Consider the following 6521-nt stretch of genomic DNA (forward strand, 5'->3'; position numbering starts at 1 on the left):
GAGACTAGATCCATTTTTTTAAAACTGTCCATAAAAACGTTTCTGTTCATCTAATCCATATGTTCCATTCTTCTTTTTTAAAGATACATTTATAAGGTTAAGATTAATCTCATTATCATTCTCTTTCCGTTCATTAAATTCTTAATGAACGGAAAGAGAATTTTGGCTCAAGTCTCCCGCCAATGCTCATTTGACTTTCATGACTATCCAATATAAGCAATACTCGATTTTCCATAAAACAGTGATGAAGATATTTCAGAAATCCATTCGACGTTATTCACCCGCTTGGGTAGGTATCCAAATTTGATTCCTTAGGTGCGATTGTAACTTTATGTTTCATTATATTAAACCTCTTGGACAAACGAAGAATGGGGGTACACTGTTTCCGATTGCATAAATCGCAAAACACAGAGTAGAGTACCATATGTTTCCCTCTCTGCGGAGGTTCCCTTTCTAACCTGACAATTTTGTTTTAGAACCTTCGAGCATTTTTTGAGAGTTGTGCATCCAGTTTCGTGGCAGTTATACAATTTTTGCGGTTCAAACCCAAGCTTCTCATGGACTTCTTTTACAATTCTTCTGAACAATTCCGAAACATTACTTTTATTGCAGGCTGTTGCTCTGGACAAACTAGTTACTTCTGGTTTGCAAGCTAATTTCTCTTTAAAAATCCTCGAAACCAATCAAACCCAGCTTTCTTTAAAGTCGAACAGCTCTTTATTATTGGTTTGTTGTTGGCTTTTGCAAACTCAAAGGCTAACCGCAAAGCATCTGTTCTTGTCTGGCTATAATTTATTTTGCCGCATGTGATAAAATAGTCAACCAATTGCTTCTCGTCTTCAAAATCAAATATTTCAGAATTTTTGAACCCGCGTAAATATCGGCTTAGGGTTGTTCGGTTTATGTTATGTTTGTTAGTCCTCTGATGGGCTTTCCTTGATTAATATTTTTGAATACAGCCTCAATAACATCTTTGTGAACCACATTCCTTTTTCTGCTCCTTCTTTCCTTTTAGTGACGAATGGTATTTTTAATATCTGAAATACAAGAAATTCTTGCAGTTATTACATATTTGACAATAATATACACAAAAAATGGTAGACTAGAACCACTGATCACGTTCACTTTCTTTCACAATCAAATATGACACAAGAGTTTTTCAATCTAACTTTTTAGACCTTAAAATACCCTTTCACTTCTAGCAGCCAAAGTCAACTGACCATGTGTCCATTTCTCCCGCTTTCCCTATGCCACTAGTCCTTATCTTGGCTTTGTGTTCGATACAGCAACCCTTACATTCTAATCTATGCGGATGATATACAAATCTTCAAAACCATAAAGTCCCGGGACCCCTTTTCAAGAGATCCACAAGGAGAGGGTAGAATTTGTTCAACTTCATACGTTTCGTCTTAAGAAACCATGTTCTGATTCTTACAACTTTCCTTCTTATGAACATTGAATAAAGCTCCTTCAAATAGACTACCTATCACAAAGGATATGTAATAATAAAAATGTCTTTATTCATCAACTCTTAACTGGTTTAATCAATGTACCTAAATTATTAAATACCCGTAGTTTTCAATAAACTTATATTCCCCAACACCCGTCTAATGATGGAGTGCATAAGCCATTTATTCTCTTCTACTTTGAACGTCGAACTTTTCGAGTTGTAGAAGCTGAGTAAGTTCAATGATTCTCGAGAGTTTTCTCCAGATGAGTCTTGAAACTAAAGGACGTTCTTATCTCTCTACTTTTCAAGAATCATCACCAATTCCCACATAAACAAGGCATACAAGCCAACGTTTATGTCACCAACTCCCATCCCACCTCCCACGTTGTAATGGCGGAAAATCTTTACAGCGCTTCTCTCTCCCGTGTCGAGCGACCTGGCTGGGGCCCAATTAAAAAAATAGCTCAGTCTCTAACGAGTATCCTGATAACTGGCAACCTCTGGATTAACTAGCCTTATATGTACATATATACGAATCTCTGTACAGACAGACCTCCCTTTCCTCGCAACGCGTGGGACCAAAATGAATAATAACAAAAAAGACAAAATGATGAGACCGGTATCCCTGCGGCCAACAGGAGAGTAGGAAGGTAGCAATACCTAATTTCAGTAGTGAGTTTGTGAATAATGGCCCTACCACTACTACTGAGAGTACATCCAGAAATGGAAATTATAAACTCTCGAAAATTCTAAAGACCTCTGGTGCATCATTGGAGGCTGAAAGGACACCGCAGCAAACCGATCGGGTTGAAAGGGCAAATATACTTTACGTCTAAACGCGAAAGGTCTCTTGAGTGGGCCATACCAACACCAAAACGGCCTCGTTTGCGCAACACCAGCACTCCCCTCAATCCCATCAAGAAAAACCCAGTTTTAGTGACGTCACGAAAGGCAAAGTCGTGGTTGCGGTCATTGACAGGAGCGATGATGATGGCACAATATCGGCTGATCGTTGGCAGCTGGTCAAGGTTAAGCTCTCGGATGGCTTTTTAAGCATTTTGAGAGAGCTTCCAGGACCACTTCCTTCCATAAGCGATGGGGTTGGCATCAGGGTCATGTCAAACTCATAGTTTGTGGCGACCAGAGGTCTTGTGACCTATACAAGCTCGCTGTCAGCCGGTTAGGTGAAGTTTGGCCAGGTGTGAAGCTCGAGGTTGTCGCTAAGGAAGACATTCCTAGCAGACCTAGAGCCCGCATTTGGATTCCAATCAAACCTGCTGGTATCGGGGACAATCTCGAGATGATCAAAATTTCTAGTCCATCCCTTCCGACGCATAACTGGAAGATAGAGGAAGTGAAGGGTCTTAATAGGAGTGCCATTGTGGTACTCAATAAAGAATCCTTGGCTCCTCTAGCTTTGATCAATGGCCCTATAAACTATGGCTTCGAATCCACCAAAATTACAAATTAAAAAAAAGATGAGGTTATCGCAGATAGTGGGCCTCCCACAACAACCAAAGGTGAACTCGCGGTTGGTGGGCCTGGTGCGTCGTATTCTCTCCCAACAGAGGGTGACGATGTACCCATGCCCTCCCCAATCACGACTTCACCCTCTAAAAAAGTCGAATACAGTCTATCCTTAATGGAGACTGAGGACAACCTAAACATGATCCTTCTGAGCAAGAACGAACTCTTGGGTTCATCCTCAGACTCAGAGGATCAGAACAAAATTGTGGTGGAGGTTGATCTGCCTAATTGTAGCCAAAATGCTGCAGTTAGTACAGATTAATCTCCAACACTCTATAAAGGCCTCGGCCTCACTTCTTCTCCGTCTGGCAAGAAACGGGGAAGACATTGTCCTGATCCAAGAGGACACAGGACTCCTGGGTACTATACCCTCTGTGTGACAGATAAAGGTGAACCTAGCATTAATGTATTTTTACTCTATCATTTCAGTGAGAAAGATACCACCGTAGCTCGGCTGGGAACAACCAAAGGAAGTTTCTGGCTAGTGTCGGCGAATCTGGGCCATGACCACGTTGGCCCTCTCCCTAGAAAAACCTTATAGAAAATCGTCGCTGAAGCGATATGCCAAGGATCCGCCTAATTATTGAGAGCGATGTTAACGCTCGTTTTATTTCTTACCAACTAACACTGTACTAAGTGGTGAGCCAGATTAGCACATTGGCAATTCTTTGTACTTTTGTTACTACAATATTCTTATTTACTCAAAAATCTGATAGTTTACATTTTTTTTCGAACGATTAATCAAATGACTCATACATATGTATGTAGCTGCATTTCCTAATCGAGTACATTTAATATAAACAGAATTTCGTTTATTTAGTCTGTAGTAGTCGCGAGCTGACTTAATTTTTTCATATAAATGTATAACATTTGTTTAAAAATAAAACAATTGAGTTTTTACGGCAGGAAATTCTTTGCTAAAATTGAGAAAAAATAGAGGTACCCTTGAGTGTATTTAATAAAGAAAATTTACCCTTAATTCATAAAGTAGGTATTTTTCATAAGGAAATAGGGGACGATGGGACATTAAAACAACTCGCACTGAAAGAAGAACAAAGGGAGAATATATACAAAATTCTCTTTCTACACCAAAGAAAGGGGATATAATGCTGTTGGAAAAGTAAGAAATCTGCTTATTAGCCCCAAGTTGACATTAAACTGATAAGAATTCCATTGAGGTTATATTATTCAAATCCATCCAGTCAAACACCGCGAGCTTCATATAATAGGCTTTTGAAAATGGCATTAATTTTTGCTACTCAACCGTTTTTATGCAGAGATAAGAAACTTTCACATCACTGTAATTTAAAGAAAAAACGTTCATCTCATGAGGTCCGTTAGTCATCCTGATTCGAGAAACAAATAATTGATTTAACAAACAAAAAAAAAACAATATTAAACACTAACATTTATAAAAAACATAATAAATTAAGAATCATCCTTTGATGAAACAAACAATAATTCATATATTTATAAAAATCAGAGGTATATTAAACTTAACTAAATAATTATTCCGATGATATATATTTATATGCACATGATGTGGTTAACAATATTTAGGCACATTGTGTACCTGTAAAGTTATTATGCATAGCATTATTTTGTGAAGACACAATTTGCTAAAAATGTATGTTAAAGGCGATTTAATATTTTAAAAAGTTTTTTTTTCATTTCTAAAGCCTTTGATGGCTTTTGGACAAAGATACCTGTAAGAAACTTTTTATGTAAAGTCCATTACTTATACAGCTCACGTCGACGATGTTCTGCCAAACTTTGTAATTATCCGCACGTACAGATGATCATTAGAAGATAGGATAATTTTGAAAATACTTTCTAAATATTTTTGGTTCGAAGAAATCACTCCTTTAAAACCACCCATCGTACATTCAGAAAAGCATGATACCACTACACAGGAGTTTATAAACAATACAGTGTTGGCAAAAGTAGAGCAATTTGATTTGTTGGTTTATGTTTGCTGTATGATTTCTAAGTTAAAATGTTTGTATTACTATACGGACTTTTTCCTTACAACCTTCACATACCTTCACAGGAATAACAGTTACAAGAATTATTTGTTTATAGTTATACAATAAAAAAAAATCTTGTTCTATATTGTTTGTATTTCCAAAATTAAAGATACTTTTTAGCAAAAAAAAAAAACATATTGTAATAAATATCGGTATTTTATTTTAAATGTTTTGTGCTCAAACTTTTATTATACATATTTCAAAACTTTTCATATTCAAGCTTATGGAACACTATTGACTTTATTTTCATTAATTGTGTGCTTATTTTAATTTAAAACACTGTGCTGGGCAAGAATGCGATAACTCAGTCGACAAGATATTATAAAAGATTTTTTAAGAACAGTTAAAAACAGGCATTTTTCACTGTGAGAGGTGGGGATCTATTTCCCCCCGTAGTGGGTTTCAAGTGTAATTTTTCAATATTACAGGATTATCTCCTATTGTCTTTTACTATCAAAAACTGAAAACTATAGATGATTTTATGTCTTTTAGTTTTTGAGAAAATTAAAAAAAACACTACCACTATTTTGTGTTTTTTTTCTCATCTCATTAACTTCCCATAGGAAGTTATTGAAATGGGTCCGATTTGTCAAATTCAAAATGTTGACATTTCTATACTTTTCAAGGTTCCTAGAGTTGAAATAAAAGATTTTTAGGAAGATGTCTGTGCGTGTGTGTGTATTACGTAAGCACGTCCGTAAGTTCGCGACGCATTTTCGTTGTCTATAGCTCAAGAACCAGAAGAGATATCGACTTCAGATATATTTTCGTATACAGATAAAAAAAAAGATGCAGAAAGGGCTCTCAAGAAAATTGCGTGGGTGGTTTTTTTTACTATACCAGTTTAAAAAAAAGTGAACATTTTGGTTAAGCCTAAATTTCTTACTAACCAAAAGCGCTAGAGACTTAAATTAAATTTTATATTATATATTGTAACGTGATACTAAACAAATATTTAAAAAAAAAAAACAATTAACGTTTTTTTTTATAAATCAAAAAAACTGAACAAAAAAATGTGTCACCTCGAAAATTTTACGAATACAAAATGATATTATCTCCAAAAGAATTTTTTTGCCACGAAAAATAAAGTTTTGAACACCTGGTATTTTGAGAAAAATCGATTTGACAGTTTTTTTATAAAAAATAAAAACCTAAAAAACCTAAAAAAAACAAACATTATTCAAAGTTGTTAAAAATTGAATTTTGACTCAAATATCTTTTTAAAAATTTGAGATTATGGCTTTCAACTAATTTTAACTTATTAGAAATATTGTTTTCAACCTTCTGAAAAATTTTGAATTGACAATTTTTTTTTACAAAGAATATAACGCAAATTTGATAAAAATTGATGTTCGGTTCTTGATATCTCTCAAATTAATTTCTTTCATCCAGTTTATAAAAATTTAAGAAATGCTATTAAAATTGCTAAACATTTGTTTCTACTAGAAATCTATTTAACAAAACTAGATTTTCAAACTAAACTATTTCTTTATATGAAAAATATTGTTGGTAATTTT

Source organism: Eupeodes corollae, chromosome 3 (genome assembly GCF_945859685.1).
Source record: "Eupeodes corollae chromosome 3, idEupCoro1.1, whole genome shotgun sequence".
Lineage (NCBI taxonomy): Eukaryota > Metazoa > Arthropoda > Insecta > Diptera > Syrphidae > Eupeodes > Eupeodes corollae.